The 20,756-nt window shown below is 44.2% G+C and overlaps 1 protein-coding gene across 1 annotated transcript in view; it reads left to right on the top strand.

The window, feature by feature from the left end:
* The first annotated feature begins 12,431 nt into the window (after positions 1 to 12,431).
* LCP1 (lymphocyte cytosolic protein 1) overlaps positions 12,432 to 20,756 on the top strand; it is a 29,607-nt gene continuing 21,282 nt past the window's right edge. Inside the window, exon 1 of the mRNA XM_084227055.1 lies at positions 12,432 to 12,566. The gene's annotated coding sequence lies outside the window, so the exon portion shown is untranslated. The remainder of the gene's footprint in view (positions 12,567 to 20,756) is intronic.

The following is a 20,756-nucleotide window of genomic DNA, read 5'->3' as shown; positions in this document are numbered from 1 at the left end:
TGAAGTGTGGAAACCCAGAGCACTGGGAATATTTCTCTGTCTGCCCTGGGGTGCCCTGACCCCATGGGGAGCACTGACTTTGACCCTCATCCATGGAGAAAGTTTCCTAGACTTCAACATAGACTGGAATCCACAAAAGTGTGAAATGGATTATAGAGAGTCGTGTAGGTGTGTCACTTGGTGAGAAATTTAGGTTTTGGGATTTTTAGTATGTTTTGGGTGGAAGCAAGATGGAGGGCTCAGGGTGTCATCCTGGGTTTCTTCTTCATGCTTCTTCTTCCTTCTTCTTCATGGGTTTGGGTGGCATTGTGTAATTGGGCAGAAAAGTCTGCATTGTGGGCTCTGTGGGATCAGTCTTGGGTTAAAAGGGAAAATAACCTAGGTGTCAGTTCTTAATTGGATAGTTTAGTCTTAAAAGACCTTGTGACAAGAGATTGTTAGCCACTTTGTGCCTTCTAATGAAAAGCTGCCAAACTCATGGTTGTGAGACTGTTTTACTGATTAGAAATAATAAACACCTGGGTCCAAACATGAACTACCATCTCAAGTGCCTTCAATCCAGAGAAGCTGATCATGAAGTTTTGATGCAAGGCTGCAGAGCATCTGGTGCAGGGGATCTCAGTAAATGCACAATAATTTCTTTCTCATTCATGAGTCTCCATCTCTTGCACTCACTGGAGGAACACACCCTTGGGCATAGGGTAGCTGTAGCATCATGATTCTTGTGCCTGCTGTTCCCACAGTGCTGTGGCCAGAAATTCACTTGGCAAAGCCATCCCTGGGCTTTAAGCAGAGAATGCCCAGGGTGCTGGAATCCCGCTGGGCTGTGCAAGTACGCTTACTTTTACAATCATTGCTCCTCAGCAGTGGAGGAAACAGAGCTTGCAACATACAGCTGAGACTACTGTGCAAATGTGAACAAAACCTAAATCTAGTCTTTGCAAAGGCACCTGCAGACCCTCTTGTTTAAGTGGGATTTTCAGGCCAGAGCGTGCCCTGTGCAGCTGGGGATGCATTACAGGGTTGGTGTGCTGCTCAGGAGTGTGGTGGGTCTTACTTCCCTGGGAAAGGAGTCAGGAAGAGATGGGTGGGGGGGTTGTTGTAAGCCATCAGAGCCAGACCCCAGTTTTTCTTCCTCTTCCAGTTGCAATTGCAGGAACAGCTCACATGAACTGGAGAGAGAGGAACCAGGCAAATTGGTGGGGTCTTCTTCAGTGTGAGATCTTTGGTGGCTCTGCTACAGTTTGGTGCTTCTGTCCAGTGCTTCTGACCGCTAAAATGGATGTTTCATTACACAGCTTCTCACTCATGTAATATGTAATGCTATGAAGGGCTGAAGAACATACCTAGTTAAACCTAAACTTAGATACATTCCAGAGTCATGCTTAGAAAAGGATTTAGAGTTCCTGCCCGGTCAGAAATTCATTGCTGCTCACGTGAAACTCATAGCTCAGCAGGTGGCCAAGCACACAGAAATGCCTGGAGGAGCATTAAACAAGAAAAAGCAAGTTTAACCAGCAGGCAGACTGCTCCTGCCACTCTTGACACTGAAACCTCTTTCCCTTGGGCTATTTGATGATTTGTGCTACTCTTTTATCTCAATTCACCCCTCCTGTGTGCCTGACCTTTAGCCCTGGCTAGCAAAGTGGACTGAAATAAAAAGTAAGGATGCTCCTTCCTTTTTGCCCATGCTTTGCAACTCTCTGAATGATGGCAGAGCAAACCATTCTTCTGTCTGTCTGTTATGTCTGGTTTCTCTTACCTGCTTCTGTCTGTCATCTGGCAGAGTGAAAGATAGATTTCTTTGGGAAATCTATCTTTCTTCTCCTCTGTCTTTCTTCAGTTCCTGGAACCACAGTGCCTGGAGTCTCCAGGATCTTTTGTAGAAATCAGCTACAGGAAAAGAGAAGACAGAAAGATGTGAAGGAAAATGTGAGCACCCAGGAGCGTTCTGGAAAAAAATTTTCAGCTGCATAACACATTCCTCTATGCTTGATGTGCCAGGGAGGATAGTCAGCACTTCCCAGTGGCCAAGGCCATGCTCACCCTCAAGCAGCAGGTGGCTTCCTGTACCTGGTCCCCCGTTTTGGGGTGGACTCCTCAGCCAGTCTGTGCATGTTGCCTGTGGCAGTGCTTGCCAGCTGCTCCAGCAGAACGGGATGGGGCAATGCCAGCCTCAGGCTCCCTGCACGCCCTTGTCTGGTCCTTGGCACAGCTCCAGCTGCCTGGCCAGGGGCAGGGATGGTGGCCATGCCTCAGTTGTCCATAAAGGCCAGTTGTCCACTCACAGGTCACATTGGCCAGTGGCATCATCTGCAGAGATTTCCTTCACCTTCAATGTGTCCAGGGGTCTGAATTTGCTGTTTGGGAACAGCTGAGCTCAGAGTCGATGGAGTTTGCCATTCATTGCATGAGGCACAGATAAACATCCAGGAAGGGGCCAAACAGATCTCATCTCCAAAGCCATACTGCTCACTCACTCAGCTCTACAATGAGGAGTGGAAACTGGGCAGCAAAGCCAACTGGGGACAGTGACACTGTCCCTTTTGGGGTTTTGGTTTAGGAGGTGGGTTGTGTGCACCTGTTCCCTTCTGGTCAGTGAAAGTGGCCTTCACTGATGGCTTGGGGGTGGCCTGCAGAGCTGCTGTGGTCTGTGCATTTATTTAGTGGGGTGGAGAGAGGAATAAGGCCAATTGCTCCTTGTGCCTTGCTTCTTGAGCTGTTTATACCGGGGATTTTTGGGCAGCTATCTGGAATAGTTTGGGGTTTTTTCCATGCTTTGGGACAGCAAAGAGGGGGAAAGTGACCACTGTGTGTGTGGCTTGGATAGCACAGGGCTCTTCTCCTGGAAGGCCTTGGTTTCTAAGTTTCTGACACCACACACACACAAAGATCAATAGAGTTGTGGAGTTTTTGTTTGCTACTGAATTGTTTAACATTTCAGTTCCCCCTGTGCCTCTTGAACACTTTGTCAAATGAGCAATTAATGCTTGTTTCAAGTTTGTCTTGTAGATGTCACTCCAGCTAAAGTTTTGTTCTCTTTTTCAAGAACAGTCCTTTAGGGGCTCTTTTGAGTCTTCTGACATTTGAAAACACACCTGATGTCTTTGCCTCATTAGCTTTCAGTGTGCATTGGCCACAGCAGCACAGAAAATGGAGCAGCTAAGTGAGGATGCAGAAACAAGGAACTCCTCTGCTTGCCTGTGGATTTGCTCTGGATGCTCTGCTCAGGCAGCTCCTGGATGATACCCACAGGGAGCAACACAAGCAGCATCTCTGGGATCAAACTTATGCACCTGACACGTGTCTGACACCTCACCGTGGTACTTGTTTTCCAGTGGGGGATCTCCAGCTCTCTGCTCTCCCTCAAAAATCTTTCACTTCTGCAGTGAGCAAAATTAAAGTCTGGTCTTCCCTTTTGTAACATGTGACTTCTTGTAGGATTTTGTAGGGGGATAGAATATAAGAAAATAAAAATAGTGTAGAAAGTAATCTTACCCCTAGGGAGTTTCAGCTGGGCCAATTATCAAAGATTAGGGACAGGCCTGACTTTAACAGGCTACAGCTGTAACCAGTGAGAAGAAGAGTGCTCTAAAAGAGCGGGATGGCTGGTTGAGAAGGGAACTGGAGTCAGCTGGATACTTTGTGAGGAAGAGAGAGTCAGTGCTCTGAGGAGCTGCCATGAGAAGCACCAAGAAGGTATGGAACTTTTGAGAGAGGAGACAACAGTATGGAACCTCTGCAATAAAATGACTACAGGATTTCCAACTTAACAACTTTCCCAATATCAAAGGTCTTCCTGACTATATTCTTGGTCAGGTGCTAAATATGTTGCTTGCTAAAACTTGTTCAGGCTGCTTCAAATTTTTGCTCAGTTGTGTCTTGGCCACCATTACTGTCAAAGCCTGGCTGCTGCTCTAGGGAGAGACACTGAGAATAGGAGCATGCCTTTGGGTGGATACCAAGTTGCCTTGCAGGGATTTTGTCTTCACATTTCTTCCAGCCGTACCTCAGTGGCTCTTTCAAGAAATATCAATGCTGACCAATAGGAGAGAAAGGTGTTTGACCAGGAAGATGAATTTTAAAAGAACAAACCAAAAAATCAAGGAAAATCTTCTTTTTGCTTACTTGAGGTGATCAATGCTGATATGGAGAATATAAAGAAATCATAACTGGGCTTTTTTGGTGCCAGCTATAATCAGTGTTTCTTGTTGCTAGAGGGGGCAGCATTTCCCCTTCCAAAGCCTTTTCCTTTTTTTTTTTTTTTTAAATTTTATTTATTTAAATGTGTCATGGAAGAGATGAATCCCAAACACAAGCTTGGATTCATGAGTCTAGTTAATCCCTAAGTAAAAACATTATGAGGACTAGATTTGTTCACATTCCTTTACAAGAATAGAGCTGTAACAGGTGAGAGTTTGTTGGATTCAGGGCCTTTGTGAAAAGCCTGACCTCAGATCCCAGAATAACAGACTACTAGGATCACAGATTGGAAAAGTCCCTTAAGATAGCATTGAGTTCAGTGGTAAACCAAGCACTGTCAAGTCCACAATTAAATCGTGCCCCTGAGTGCCACATTTACACATCTTTTAAATACCTCCAGGCATGGAGAGTCAACCACTTCCTTAGGCAGCCTGTTCCTGCCAAGGGAAGAAACTTCTCCTAATACCAAAATAAACCACCCCTGGCACAACCTGAGGCTACTTACTTTTGTCCTGTTACTGGGGAGGAGAGATTGTCCCCAGCCTGGCTACAGCATCCGTTCAGCCAGTTGTAGACAGATCCCTCCTGTGTTTGATTTCCATATGATGCCTCCACTAGAGAAAACCCTCTTTTTTTTTTTTTTAATTTTAATTTTTTTTTTTCAAAAATGAATTTTTTTTTTTTTTTTTGTCTTCCTTTAGCTTCAGTAGATGCAGGGCATGGGCAACCTAGTGCTGGCTTTCCCCCTTCACCTGCAGGAGGAGGCAGGTTCCCCCTGGTGCAGCTCCAGAAGCAGGACTGGCTCTGCAAACACAACTGTGGCCAGGCTGGAAACAAAACCCCTTCGGTTTGGCCGTGCAGGGGGAAATGCTTTTTTTCAGATGTGCTGTAGAAACCCAGCAAGTTCCTTCTGTGTTATGCAAAATTTCCCCTCCTGACAGGGAACTAATAACTGTAAGTGTTTCTGGGCAGAAGTTCCAGTGCAAAACTTAGGCTTGCATGTGAGAGGCTGCAAACAAGAAATGGAGATTCTGAGCACAGTTACAAATTTTATGAGGAATGCTGGCCTCAAAGCTTGACAGCAAGCAAGTAGAAACTGCCAGGGTAGGAGTGAGGAAATGACCAGAGGTAGATGGAAGAGCAGGGGAAAAAAAGAGAAAATGTGTAAAGGAAAAATGAGATAATAAAGGGAAATATGCCAAAGAAAGAGGAAGATATGCAAGAATACGGCTTTTTAAAAGCCGAGAAGAAAAAGAAGATAAACACAGAGCAGACAGGCTAGTATGTAAAATTTCTAACATTTACAAACCTATAAAGTCAGACATAATGACAGAGTGTTCAAGGAGAACAAATGCAGGTGAACCCATGTGCCCATGACATTTTGTTCAGTCCTACAGGTATTTCTGTGCAAATTTTCATCTGGATCCAAAGGAAATGGAATTATTCTTTTCTTGGCAAAATGCTGCCTGCTGTTCAGGAGAGCAGTGTAATTTATAATCGTGGGGTGTTTTTTTTTTCTGCCATGGCTTGCAGCAGAAGACTTGAAATTCTGGCAGTGGCTGAGTTTGCAGCAGAACAGCTTTGTCTTGGCTGTGACAGCCCTCCTGTGCAGCACAGGGGCCCTGGGAAAGCCCATTCTGCTGCTCTGTCAAAGCTGACTGTGGTTTGCTCACCAAAAACTGAGTGAGATTGAGGCTGAAAGTACATGAGAAGGTTTGTTAGCCATGAGCCAAATGAGATTCTCAAAAATCATTACTTTGTTTCCTCACAGTTTTGCAAAAATAACTGGCATAACAAGTGTAATTGAAAATAAAATATTTTTTTCCTATGTGTTTCTTATGCTTCTTTGCTCATGTAAGCCTCTGGCCAGCTGACCCACGAAAGTTATGTTTTCAGGTATTTCCTTCCATCAAAAAGTCAAATTATTTCCTGAAAGAAACCCAGGAAAACTAGGAAACACATTGAACTGAGTTAGGCTCTAACCAAGACACTGGTTTTCTTTTGTAGGGATGCCAAACCAGGATAGACAGTTGTGACGGTGATTGCAGGGGTCCCAGGATGAGGGAAGAGATGAGAGTCTGGACTCTGTGTTCAGAAGGCTTGATGTTATATTATATTATATTATATTATATTATATTATATTATATTATATTATATTATATTATATTATATTATATTATATTATATTATATTATATTATATTATATTATATTATATTATATTATATTATATTATATTAATCTATGCTAAAAGCATAGAAGAAAGGATTTCATCAGAAGGCTTAGCTAAGAATAGAAAAGGACTGAATAACAAAGGTTTTTCTCTGACGGAGACATCTGGACAGCTGGACTGTGATTAGAAACAACCACATGAGACCAATCACAGATCCACCTGTTGCATTCCACAGCAGCAGATTATCATTGTTTGTATTTGTTCCTGAGGCCTCTCAGCTTCTCAGGAGGAAAAATCCTAAGGAAAGGATTTTTCTTAAGACATGTCTGTGATAGACATGTATTGTTGTCTTGTATTGTTGCAACAGCCTCCATGACTGACACTTCCAGACCCATATCCATCTGGGAATGGGTCTGTCAGCTGGAAGAGTGGCTGCCAGTCTCTGCTGGAAATGTGGGGCTCTCACAATGTGGGGCTTTCCTGGGAGAGCCTCGGCAGTGTGCCCTTCTCCCACTGCATCCAAACCTGGGAGCTGACAGTGGCCAGGCTTCTCCAACCTCTTCTTGTCACTCTCTCACCATGTAAAACCTAAGATTAGCTCATGCACTGTCATTAATATTTCACTACTACTCCCCTTTGCAGCAAATGGATGGTTTTGATCAATAATTCATGGCTGGGCGTAGCCTATTAAACTTGAAGTGGGGTGTACACTTTCCTGTTATTTATTTATCATTGCTTTTATTTTACAGGGTGTTTTTCCCCCTGCTATTTCATTTTTCACTTGCTTAAATGCCCCTCCTTCAAAGTTCAGACTGCTTGCAGGAAATTAATCTTGTGCCTTATGACTTTTAAGTAAGACTAAGCTCTCTGTAAGGGCCTGAGACTGAGCCACAAAGAAAACTTTCGGTTTTCAGCCACTTCGGTGCCAAAGATCTCTTTGAAACAAGTGACTTGGGGATTCAGTAACAAATCCAACTGCTCAAAGCTCATCCCTGCCCTCAAGAGCTGCCTGCTTTTTGTTTTACAGGGAGATTTGGCTACTTCTGCTGAGGGAACAACCTGCTCCAAAACCAGCAATCAGGCATTGCCCTGCCCCCTCCTTTGCCACTGGGGGCTGTTCTGTTGGAACCCTCTATTGGAACCCCAGGTTTTGGGGACTGTAAATCTTCCTGGGCTGGGACATTGTAGGTTGTATCCCCCAGATACAAGTGGCCTTCTCCTTTGTGAAAACAGTCTACTCATGTCTTATTGGACTTTTGTGGCTCATCTTGATTTAGGAATTTATGAAGCACAGGCTTCCCTTCATTCACACCGGTGTGCATGGCCTGGGCCATCACCCTCCACCCTCTCTCTCTCCCTCCCCTCTCCACCACTGGGAATGCCCAGACCAGAGGCCACAGGGGCTGGTGACTCCTGCCATGGGCTGTGGTGGTTGAATGGGGGTTGGAGACCAGGTTTCTCAGGGAGGGAGAGCATGGTGGCCAACTCCAGCTGCAGGCAAAGCTCTGGCAGGGCTAGATCCACCCTACTCCTTCCTGCATGAACAGATTTAGACAAAGAATGAGAAGCTCTTGTCACACCAAGAGATATTTCGTGATATCATGATTCCACCCCCAACAGACCCCAGTGTCCACCTTGTGACAGGTTCAGTGGGATCACCCAGCATTGCTTTGCATTCTCAAGGCTTTATCTGGCACATATAATGCAGGAGGAATACAGTGTAAAATAAATACAGTGTAAAAAGGAATACAGTGTAAAAGGTCTGAGTTTCACGTATCTGTAGTATTCTCTCTCCTGCAGAGATCACAGGTGGCATTTCAGGGTACCCTGCTAACACAGACCCAGCAGTGGGTCAGGTTACCAACTGGCACCTGAGCACATGCCATCAGAGTAATGACTCCTGCTTCACAAAGACTCATTTACCTTTCAGCAGCTTTGAGGTTCTCAGAGTCCCCATCCAGAGGCAGTTCAGTGCCTAAATCTCTAGTGGTTATAGCAAGTGCCACCGACTTTCATAGCAACAAGGACAGAGTCACACAAAATAAAGGTGCAACTCTGATAGCATCAAACTGTAGTGGGAATTAGATCAGGTCCTCTGTACTTATATATGAGCAAGATATTATTTTTTAGATAATTTTAAAATAATTTCCATTATTTTGATTTGCCCTAGTTTTTCATGGACCACGATGTTCCCCTTCAAGAGTTCATTTAAAATTGTGCTGTCATTTAGTCAGACACATTGCAAGGTCCACAAAAAGCTTTCATTCAGCGTGGAAGATCTGTGCTGCAGTCCCCACTCTGCTCCCCACCACGCTCTTCCCACCCCAGCGCGTGTCCTACAACCTGTGTACAAATCAGCTGGGGTGAGGAGGACGTGGCATTACATCAGTGTGATTTTGCAAAGTAATGACTTTTGGAGAAAGTCCTTCCCTGAAGCAGAAGCAGCCTGCAGGAAGGCAAAGTTCCTGGGAGATGGCAGTGGGCAGTCAAAAGTGAGAGCACCAAGAGGGGGCTGTGCCAGGACAGGACCCCCAGGAACACGCTGCCCTAGTGCCCTAAGGAAACGACTGACCACAGTGAGCCCAGCTCCCTCCTCAGCTGGGCACCCCTGCAAAGCCCCTCCTGGCTGCCAGAACACAGCACTGCCAAGCCAGATGAAGCTGCTGGACCTCTTCTTAGGCAGATGCCCCAGATCCTTCCAATATAATTCCCATTCATTGCTGGAAGTGGGATTACTGGGTCCTGCCTGCTTTTTGACTTGTTGCTTACTTTGCCAAGAAACATCCAAGCCTGGTGGCAGGAGAGCACAGGCAGTTTCTGCCCTTCCCAGGGCTCCCCAAGGCACCTGGGGTGAAGGGGGGAAGGTGAGAGCCCTTTGCTGGGCCAGGAGGTAGAAGTGAAAGTGCTCTGTGACTCGGAGCTGTGGGGCTGGCTCGGGGGAGGAGGCAAGGAGCAGATAACTCCTGGAAGGATTTGAAGCCTGTGGTGACACAGTCTGGCTGATCTGCAGTGAGGTGTGACTGCATAAAACAGGCAGCAGGATGGGAGTGTCAGCACTGCCAAAAGAACTTGGAAAGAAAGGCCCTTTGGGCACAATAAGGGCCAAGAAGTGGTGTAGGGGTGACAACAGCAGGGAAAAGATTGGTTTTGACCTTTTCAGCTGTGTCTCAGGGCCATGGTCTGTTAACAATTATAGTTGTCCCTGTGCAAGTTATTGAACACAGTGCATGCTAATTTATGGTACTTAATTTATAGACAGCAATCTTTGATATTTCCTAGTGTCTTTTCCTGTAATTGGAGGACCACCTCTCTTTTACTTTTTTTACCTTTCATGCACATAAATGTCAAAGCAGCTGCATTGGTATTTTGGCCCTAAGACTGAAACTGTAGGTGAAGTGAATTGTTTTCTGAGGTGGGACAGTAATGGACTTTTGACTCAGTCCCACAGCACAGCCTGTCCTAACCCCAGCTGGCCTGTTCCTAGCCAGAAGCATACCTTGTGGCAAAATGCAAGCTGTTTATAGAGTTACAATTCAACACCCTTCTAGGAAACCAGGAATAAAGTTATAGCCTGCAGTATCCTGCTCTGTTAAAGAAATTATTTTAGAGACATCATTCTCTTGGAATCCTACATTGTCAGCAATAACACAAAGGTCCACACACAGGTACAAGTGAGAAATAACTATCACACTGACCCACTGAAACATGTTTCAGTGCTGCCCAGTAAAATTGCTATTTGTGACTCTTCAAGGATGCACAGGGCAGGGTGTAAATACTGTGTCATGGCAGGGCTTCAGCTGGGGTTGTGGCTAAAGACTACCTAATTTATTAATATTTGGTGAGACAGCATTAGTAGCTATACAGTGACAATCTAGCAGGTCTTGAAATGAGGCAGAAAAGGGGATTCACGATCCACATGTCAAATATGTGTTTTGTTTATGTCTGCCTCATAAATCCCTCATCCTTTAGATCTCATCCTTGCTGTCCTTGCATTTCCAAGCTTGTTTGAACTCTTCTTTAACGCAGCTGGTGCCTATGGGATGTGCCTATGGTATCAAATCAGTGCTGAGGACACAGTGAGCTCAGTCTAGGTCACATGAATATAAAATATCACACATCATGGTAGAAACTCTGAGTTGCTCCCCTGCCTTCTGAACAAGCTGTAAAAACTCAAGAGGGGGTGCTAAGAGTGAGTGCTAAGAGTGCTAAGTGAGTGTGCTAAGAGAGGGTGCTAAGACTGTTAAGCAAGCATATCTAATAAGGAAACCCCCACCCCGGTTTTCCTGTGCAAGTAGGATGTTAGATTTAGAGCACACATCCCCTTGGTGCCCTCTTCCTTATCTCAGAAAAAACATTGCAGCATTTAATGGGATATCATGGAGGCCAACAAAAGTAATTTAGGATTTGGAAAAGGTCTGTAAGAAAAAAGCTGGGACAAACCATCAGGCTCATTAAAATATCCTGGAAAAGAAAGAAGAGGAGCACAGCCTATCAAATAATCAAATACCACACAGAAAGTATTTTTTCAATAGAAATGAGTAACCAAAAATGCCTGGAAAGTGTTTTGATGTACCTCTGGAGACAGCAAACGTATGCTGATTCAAGAATGGATCTTACTTATGGAGATTTGTTCATGAAAGGGCTTCCTTGAACCTCTTTGCAACAGCAGGTAGCTCATGGGCTGGTGAATGACAGCTTTTTCATTAAAGACATACAGTTTGGTAATTGTTTTCACCTGCCTGTTTTCAGAGGTAATAGTCAGAAGAGAAGTTCTTGAAAAATCTGAAGAATGATTCTTTATCTTGTGGAAAGTGGCAAGAATCTTGCTGTTAAGGCAGAACATTTCTTAAAATCCCTGTGGGACTGATTGTTAACTTTTCTCTCTTGATGTATTTTCAGATCTAAGGCTTCTGCAATGCTGAATTGTTGGGGCTTGAAAGATGGTTTATATTTGCATCCATCAAGCACTTCTACTTTGACCCTCAGTGCATTGGGAAACGTGTCCTTGAAACCTGTGTCAGTTGTGAGGTGGTGTGAGGAGTGCTGTGTTCTTTCTTAGGCTTCCCTGTTCAATAAAGGCTTGGACAAACTGTGGGGAGACACCAGGATGGTACTGGGATGGAGCACAACAGATCAGAGAACTGGGAGATGTTATCAACTTGTTGCAGGGGCTCCATACTCGTCTCCTATCAGAAAGGTTTCATACCTTGGTGTTTCTCGTGGCAGCTCCTCAGAGCACTCACTCTTTCATTTTCACAAGGTAACCAACTAATTCTAGTTCCCTTCTCAAGCACCCAACCCATTCTTTCATACCACTCTTTTTCACAGTGGTTACAGCTCTGGCCTGTTAAAGTCAGGCCTGTTCCTAATCTTTGCTAATTGGCCCAGCTGCAACTCCTTAGGGGTCAGATTACTTTCTACACTATCTTTATTTTCTTATATTCTATCGCCCTGCAGGCAGAGAGGGCTCAGCTTGTTCAGCCTGGAGAGGAGAAGGCTGAGAGGGATCTTGGCATCTGCACCAACCTAATCAGAGCTCCTAGAGAAGATGGAGCCAGCCTTTTGTCAGCGGCGAACGCTGATAATGCAAAGGTCACAATTGCATCAAAGGAAATTCCAACCAATTGCATGGAAAAAGCTCTCACAAGGAAGGAGGGCAGTCAAACACTGGCAGAGGTTGAGTGGCGATGCAGAGGAGTTTCCTGTGACTCTGCCCAGCCTGGCCTGGCAGCCAGCCCTGCCGAGGTGTCACTGCAGTTCTGTGTCCCACATGTGGCCACCCTACCCGTGAAGAGAGGAAGCGTTCCGAGCGCGTGTGCGTTCCGTGAACAGGAGTGGCAGTGGGAGGAAGCGGTGCAGAGCAGTGGCCCTTATTGGAGGAGGCTGAGCTAAAGAGGTGAGAGTGTTCTCTGGTGAGACCAGAAAATGCTCAGTTTCCTTATAAAGACAAAAAGATCTATTGCCCTGTGGGGTTTTGTCACCGCTCACTTCCCTCTGGGCTCAGTCGTGTGCTCGCACCCTTGGGCTTGCCTAGTTGTGCTGCGGAAAAGGAAGAAATTCCGTGTCTGCAGTGACAGCTGCTTTGCAGTTCCCCCACCCTACAAGACGTTTGGTTTCTTTCAGAAGTTCTGCCCTTTCTGTCGGCCCTGCAACCGCTGAGTCTTCGTTGCTCTGACCCACTGCTTGAGGAGGTAAGCTCAGAGCAACTGGTGGTTTTTGACAGGCTGCTCTCACTGAGGATACCAGCAGTTTAACTGCACAGGAAATTGTGGCTGCTGTGAAAAAACATGCAGGTTCTCTATCAGCATGAAGCATTTTCCAGTAGTCTTGTGCGCGCCATTTCTACTGACCTTCAGGAACGTGTTTGATAGATTTAATTTGGCAGAGTGGTTTTTGGCTGAGTAGAATGGTAGTCTTGGACTTGGCATTGGCTAGCAAGGGCATGATAAAATAAGAAGCCATTATTTAGATTGAAGAATGGATCCATTTAAGAAGATAATTTTAATTTCAGTGATGAAAAACACTGATTCATAAGTATAATGTATTTTGGCTCGTAGTGCTTACAGCGTAATCTGCTGGCTGTTAGGATGTTTATGTCAGGTTTTAGAAATGTAATTTTACTTTCCAGTGGATAAATAAAACAGATTCGTGATAGAGCCTGATTGCAGTAGGAACTTCTGCTTTTAAAATAGTGACATAGCGGGGGGGTCCTAATGTTATATTTGCCTCTTAAGATCTTGACTGGTGAATCTGGTCAGGCTTGTCCCTTGCTTTCTTTGAGATTTCAGCTCAGGCTCTAGATGAATTGTGAACATCTACAGATATTTTAGGCGGTAGTATTGTGAACAGGAAACTCCAGGCTTAACTGTCTTCTCTGCAAGAGCAGTAGCCTTGCTAGTTTTGTCATATAGTGATTTCCTTGGCACATGGATTTGGTTTGAACACTGATCCAATGGAACTTTAGGTCTTTGTTATCACAACCAAAGCCTCAGACCAGGCTGGCTGACTGGTCTCCTACTGCTGCAGGTGTCAGGTGAAGGTGATCTCTAACAAATGCAGCTGGCTGCTCAGCAGACGGGGTTCAATCATCTTGCTAAAAGCAGATCTCACCCTGACACCCCTCCCGTAGAGGAACTCCAGCATGTTTCACCTTCCTCCCCTCTTGCCTGCCCACAGGAGCAGACTGTTATGAGTAGACAGGAGATGTGGAAACCCCCTCTGTGGTGGGAAACTCCACTGAGAAGTGATGCTAGAGCCAGGAGGGACTGGGAAGTACCTGCCTGCTTGCTGGCACCATGAGCGGGAATTTCTGCTTCCGTCCTGCCCATAAGGTCCAGATTTACTTAGCTCAGAAGCTGAAGGTCAAAAAAAGGATGTATTATCTTACTGGGTTTGAATCTTCTTCCTCAACTGCACCAGACTGTCTCCTTGGACTGAATTTTATTATGGTCATACAATGTTTGTACTTAAATCTAGCAGTGTTGCTCTTCTCTTGCTCACAGACCCTGCCACACACTCCATTGTCTCGTATTTTGCTCTCAATTTTTTTGACCCCGTTTCTTTCTGATTTCAGTCATGAGCAGCTTAAAACAGCTATGTAGCTTGGAGCAGAGTTGTCTTGATAGAGAACCTACTGTAAAAGTCATTACCATATGTTCTTTATAAAGCATGAAAGAACTAGGAAGAGCTTGAGTAAAGGGGAAGGAAGGAGATGGGGGAGACCAGGAGAGTAAAGTGCATTCAGAAATGTAGCTCATTTTCATACCCAGCTCCTTCATGCAAAACAGCAGACTCCAGTGAAATGCTGATGCAAAACGTAAAATATCTATCAAAATGAAAAATATTTGGGAAAAAATCTGAAACAGTGTTTAGGTGCTGCAGGACGGAGTACAGGATGCTCTGTGCATTTTTGCAGTTATCCAAGGGGAAAGCTGTAGGATGGGAAATAAATTCCTGCCCCTTGATGTAGAGTGTCCTGGATATGGAGGCTGTGCCAACAAGCAGGAGAGTGGCATGTGAGAGGCATGAGAGGGACGTCCAGTGACCAGGCTTGGGGACCATGCCATAAAGCCAAATCATTCTTCAGAGGAAAGGGGAGCAGGAGGACTGTGCCTTCTGCTGCTCCACGTGCTGCTTGAGCTCCCCACTGCACACCACAGCTCCCAGCAAAGCACCATCACAGGATGGGGGTCCAAGCAACAGCTCGGCTGGGTAGGAGGGCTATGTTCAGATGTGCTCTTCTTTTTCTGGTCTGATTTTGTGGGTGGGAAGGGCCTGGTCACTGCTGGAATCACTGAGGTGTCCTGCAAAACTGAGGGCAGAATTCAGCTCCTGGCATGGGAGAGACAGCAGCAGATTCATAAATCCTTGTGGAACCAGGAAAATGCAAATATGTGTTTGTAGCTAAAAACCTCCTTTTTACAGCTGGAACATGTTTTTAATATTTTCTGTGCACAGAGGAACTGTTTGTCTGCAACTGAGCTGGAAGCAGAGGCTGTCTTCTCTTTCTCTTGCATCAGCTACCAGGCTTCCACAGCACATTTGGGTCAGTGCTTCGTGACCTGACCTCTCACCCTCAGGCTGAAGCACACAGGAATATGAAGAGAAGATTTTATCTGTCTGTCCAGGGTTTTATCTGCCACCCCAACTGTGCTGGGGCAGAGCTAGGATATATTCTCATAGCTATGTCCAAAGCAGACCCTGCAGAGATGCTCTCCTCTTCTCCCACCTTTGTTAGTGAAGATGGAACTGGGTGGGACAGGGCTTTCCATGCCAAATGGGACACATCTGTTGAATGACTGAAGCTGTTTGTCAGTTTGAGACTCAAAATGTTCCTTTATCTAGGGAAAAATGTTCTCACTTTAAAGCCAGCTAGCCTATGTTGTTAAAGAAATGAGAAAGACTAGTGACCCAACAAGAAATGTAGGGTACTGGATCTTTTTTTTTTTAAAGAAAAATTCTACAGACTCTGATTGAAAAATAATATGCACCTAAATGCTGTCTCCCTGGTAGGATGTATCTGACAGATACAAGACACATAAGGAGAGTATTTATAGGTTTAGAGCTCTGCTTTTTCAATGTCTTAATTTTCTTGAAGGATTAGCCCTTCCTGCCACTGAGTGGTATATTGGAAAGAGATCTCCATCTCTTTCCAGACCCTGTGGATTTTCCCATCCTGAGCCCTGTTGGCCAGTATTTGATTTAGGACTCAGACATCACACTGACAAATAAGGTCCTTTATGAAATGGAACATTAACAAATAACTCATGGGCACTGCTGTGTTCCTTCTGAACAGTGACAAATGTATTTTCTTGGTATTTTTTTTTCAAATTGTATAAGAAAAAAACCAGATGAAGTGCAACATCTTAATAATCCCAGTGCCTACATACATGGCAAGATTTGCTGTTGCAGACACCAGTCTTTTAAAAAACCTTTGAGGCAAAGATTGTCATTTATTGTGGGCTAAATCACGGATCTTTGTAACGTACTAGGGAGGAAGTATTTGCCATTTCCTCGGAAAGACTCCTCTCGGTGTCTTGAATGCTGATTTAAACAGCAAGATGCCACTCGAACTGAAGGTACTGTGATCCAAGTTACCCATTGTTAACAGAGCAAAGGATGTTTCTGTCTACTTTAGGATTTAGAATTTAGCTCAGTATCTTAGAGTATTTTTAAAATTTCCTCATACTTATTTGTAGTTATTTCAGTAGGGAGTGTCACAGCCCAACATGCATAACATGAAATACTAACTTTTTTTAATGAACCACCTCATGTGTTCGAAAAAGTTGCAGTTTGTGCTTCTTAAATGATTTTGAAAGTCCTTGTGTAAGAAATGTGTCTAATTGGCATGTGGTTCCAAACATGTTTGTGTTTGCTGGTATTGTCAGCCACGGCGAGCAGCTGTCTGAGTAACTCACCAGCATGGAAGAAGAGAGATATGGACTCTAGTTTTCATCTCAGATCATGAGCAGAAAAAGAGCTGTCACCAAAAAAATGCATTCAATCTGCCTGGAAGCTGTGACACCAAACAAGAATAAAGGACATCAATGGGATTGTTTGTTTGTCTAAGAAGGCTGCATACCCCTGAGCTATCACTGCAAATGATCACTGGCAGCTCACTTCAATTCGGCATTAAAGCTACTATCCTGTTTTGCTGTGGGTGCAGGGATGCAAGAACATTATTTTGATCTGTAAGAGAAGTAACAGCTACTAATAAATATGTAGCAGAAAAGCATGATAGCAGCAAATATGCTGAGACTGAAGTTCAATTGAGAGATGAGCTATTCTGGATTATGCTAGAGAACATGTTTGGCTGATTGCCAACAGGATGGCTTTGCCTGCTCCATTTTAGTTGAAGGTTTTTGCTGATGAGCACAAGAGGAAACTTTCAAATTGAGGAACTTCTAAGCCACACTGCTGTAGTTTTATAGCCTTGATTCTTCTTTCAACATGAGATCTACTTTACAGTTGATCTTTTTCTCACCCTTTAGTGACCGTGAAAATGGCAAAAACTTGTCTCCAGAAGGAAAGTATTAGAACCTAACTCAAAAATCTTCTCTTGTCTCCTCCTCAGCCCTCCACACTGTAGGAAATCAGCTGAGACAAATCTTTTGAACAGAAATGCATATGGCTATATGGACTTATGTGTGGTATCTTCTGAGAGAAAGGTAGAGGGAAATATCTCTGGGGAGGAATATCCTGTCAGGGATATCCTGAAGAGTGACCAGGAATAGGCAGGTATGCAAAGGTGCATTAAATGTGGGACAAATATTGAATATGTCCAAGGTACTCTTGTTTTCCCTTGTACTTTTCTGGCCTTCAAGGTGCTCCAGATCTGTCACAAGAGTTTCTGCACAATTCTAAGGACTCTTCTCTCAATCCTCCCTGCTGGTGGCATGATCCAGGGCAGGCTGTGCCTTGGGGGAGGATTGCTGGGGCTGCCTCTTTCATGTCAGCTGGGAGGGAAAGTCTATTGCAGAAGAGAGCTGGGGAAGTATTCCCCAGCCCTTACAGAAAGCTGGATGTTGGAAACTGAATTTGTAAGTGAGATAAGAAAGAGAAAAGGAGCTAGAGCTACGAGGTCTGGCAAAGTGAAGGGCAGAGTTTTGTGTGCAGGGGGACAGTCTCACACTGCCCCATGAAACAGCTGACAGCGGTTTTGCAACAGCCAGTGCCTCTTATTTCATCACTTTCAGAAAAAAATAAGCAAGTTTGGAGAGAAGATAGCAGGAAATTTATATATGCCAGGGAACATGTGTCATGCCACTCTCCAACAGCCAGACAAGTTATCATATAATTAGCGAAGTACCTGGGCATTAACAAAGTCAAGCCCTGATGGTAGAAAGTGAGTAAATTTTAGTAGTGTCTTTGACTTTCTTGAAACCAAATTCACAGTTAAGTTGTTCCTGACTAAATATGTTTGTGAAAGGCAATGTTGTCCCATGAAATGTGCTTTTTTGCTTTGGGGAAAGGTACAACTTTAGGTCTATATATAAAGTGCCATTTCACATCTTCAAGGTTTTCATTGCCTTGCTTGCAACAGAGCCTAAACACCAGAAAAGTATCAGACAAGGCAAACATTTAATACAAGTCTTGGAAACCTTGAGGTTTAAATGGCTTTGCCATTTATTATTTATAGTGCATGGTGGGTGTACACTTTGCCAAGCAATGCATAACCAGGCAGCTCCTCTGAGTATGGCTTCAAAATCAAAAAGAAAATGAAAGAACATCAATATCCCCGTGTTTCAATTTAGCAATTATGTTCAGGTTTAAGATTATTTTAGTTCTTCCTTTATATTCCAGTCTAAAAATAGTTTGTTATTAGATCTCTTAAAACATCAGTGTGGTCGTAGGTTCTTCTGAGGATAAGGTCAAGTAAAAGGAAGCTTTAGGGCATGGCTGTGACATATTGGAAATGATGGCAGGGAAGGGAGTGCTTTGCTAGAGGCTCTTTTGGTACCAGTTTGCTTGTATTGTCAGCAGCTTAGGTGAGAACCTCTTCCCTTTTTTACACCAACTGGTAACTCAGCAGTTTTCTGAGGAGGAAAGAGTGTATTTGCACAACTTGATGTTTTTCTTTTGCAATAGTGGGTTTATGCAGCTTGCCAAACTAGAAAGAAGTGTTACTTCCAGGCAATGTTGTAATCCGGATGTCCTGAAGCCATCTGAATCTCAGACTGTCTCAGGGAGTTTGCTATTTTCCTTCTGAATGTTTATTACCTTCCATTTATTTCTTGTTGGCAGTTCCACTGCCTTTCTTGCCCTGAGCCAGGGAGCTGTCTTCCCCTCCTCAGCATCCTGCCTCAGCATCTAAGGACGTGCCGACTTTCACCTCATTCTCCCTGAGACACTTCAGCTCTTTCACTGATCCTCCATCGCACCAAGTTCAAGATCCTTCCTCCCAGCTGCTCCTGATCTTCAGTATCTCATCTGTGCTGACAGCCAAGCTGCTTGTGTGCAGTCTGTACCAAACTCCCCTCTGTCCTGCCAAACCTCTCCCCTGCTCAGCTTTTCTCTTTGCTTCTGGCCGTACATCACTTTGCTCAAAGCCATTGCCTGGTTCTCACCTGCTGGTTTTCCCTTTGCTCCTTCCTCAGATGGCTCCTAAACAAACATTCCCTCCCAGGGAGCTCTTTCAACTCGTTCACATTGCTCGTCATCATTGCCCATCCACATAGTCTCCTTTGCTCTTATATCACCCTCTGCATTTTTTTCTCTGCATTTGCCTGGTCATAGTGATTTTGCAAACAGTTTGGAGTGAAGCAATGCTTACAATGCCTTGTGAGTTATGAGTGATTGGACTATTCACCCAGGATTGTTGGATGCCCAAAGCATTTTCAGTTTCCTTGGGGGATGGTGAAGTGCTGAAAGAGATTGAACCCTAGAAGCACATGACTCTGCTTTTGGCTGGTTAAATCAGTAAAAAATACTTGGCCTGACCTCTCTCACTACTATCCAGAAGCATTTTACTCCTCTCTCTGTGCTTAAATATTATAATTTAATGATTTAAGCAAAATAAGCATTTTAAATACTGAAAGGTTTTTTTTTGAAAGGGGATTTTCACCTTTTTTTGCCATGTGTTGCTAAAGCTTTGGACTTTTACTCACTTGATTTCCTTATGTTTTGTTTTTCCTACTTGAACAATTTCAAAAATGACAGTGATTTTTTGTTGGGAATAACTCTGAAGCCTTTAATCTGAAAATTCTGGTGCCTTTCTGAATCTCACTGTTGTGAAACCACAGTGGGGTATTAATCAACAACACCCAGTGGATTTAGGTACTGGAACTGACAGGTTGAACTCAAGAGGCGCTATGAGGGTGAAACTGCAGGAGAAGCTCAGTTGTGTGTTGGAGCAGGCAGTGACCATCCTTCTGTCACCTGAGGACAGCCACCCCTCAGGTGATGGAGGAGCAGTCCTTGTTCCTGGTGATGAATCTGATTGCTCAGCTAGGCGTAGTTACCTTCCCAACAGTGGGTAATGCTGACCTAAAGAAGCCAAAAGGGGTCATTACAGCAAAGCCCTTCATCCTGTTATTAGTATAAATGTCCACATATGTAAACATATGTACTACTAATAGGATTCTCTGTGTTTAACAGATTACTTAATTACCTATCAGAGGTCATAACTTCTTATGCAATCTGGAAGAGGCCATTTTACGTTGATGATACTTTTTTCTCAAGGTTACCTTGCAAAAGTAATGTTATAGGCAAAAGCCTGTAGTGTTTCCTACCTCTTAAACCTGGAGCAGTCTTCATGCTATTAAAAGTTGTGTTGCAAATTATATTGCTTGATTAAGTGACTGGACTAGAAGGAATGACCTCGCAGTGGGATATGGACTTTCTGGCTGATAGTGTAAGATTTTCATGTGGCCAGGTGCATTTTAGTTAATCCACAATTTGTAAAAACACACAGCAGGCAACAGAAAAAGATTGGCAGTGAGGAATCAGAGGCAGAAAAGATGCCAGGACAGACTGGGGGAAGAATATGGATCTAATTTTACCCTAACATACATAACTCACATTGCTAGTGGACCACAGGGGTTTCTGAAGGTAATCCTTGGAAGTATGGTGGTTAGAAACAACTGCAAGGGCAATGGCATTATGGATTCTGCTGCACTTCTCTATTTATCAAGGTTAGAGTGAGTGAACAGATTTTTTTATTGCTGTCCTCGTCCTAAAACCACAGTGATTGGCAGGAAAAGGGTGCATGATGCTGTTGGGAGACAGCAGACGAGAAGTTAACCACATGAGTTGCTTTGGGGCTATTTCAAAGCCGTGTCCATAGTGGTTTTCACAGACACAAGGAACCAATGCATCAGTTCTGCAGAGCATTGACTGTACATACCTCTATGCTTTACACAAATTGCAAATATAAGGATTTT

The sequence above is a fragment of the Fringilla coelebs genome (genome assembly GCF_963513975.1).
Source record: "Fringilla coelebs genome assembly, chromosome: 2".
In the NCBI taxonomy this organism is placed as follows: domain Eukaryota; kingdom Metazoa; phylum Chordata; class Aves; order Passeriformes; family Fringillidae; genus Fringilla; species Fringilla coelebs.
The sequence above is the reverse complement of the archived record's forward strand: the minus strand, read 5'-3'. Positions and strand labels throughout refer to the sequence as shown.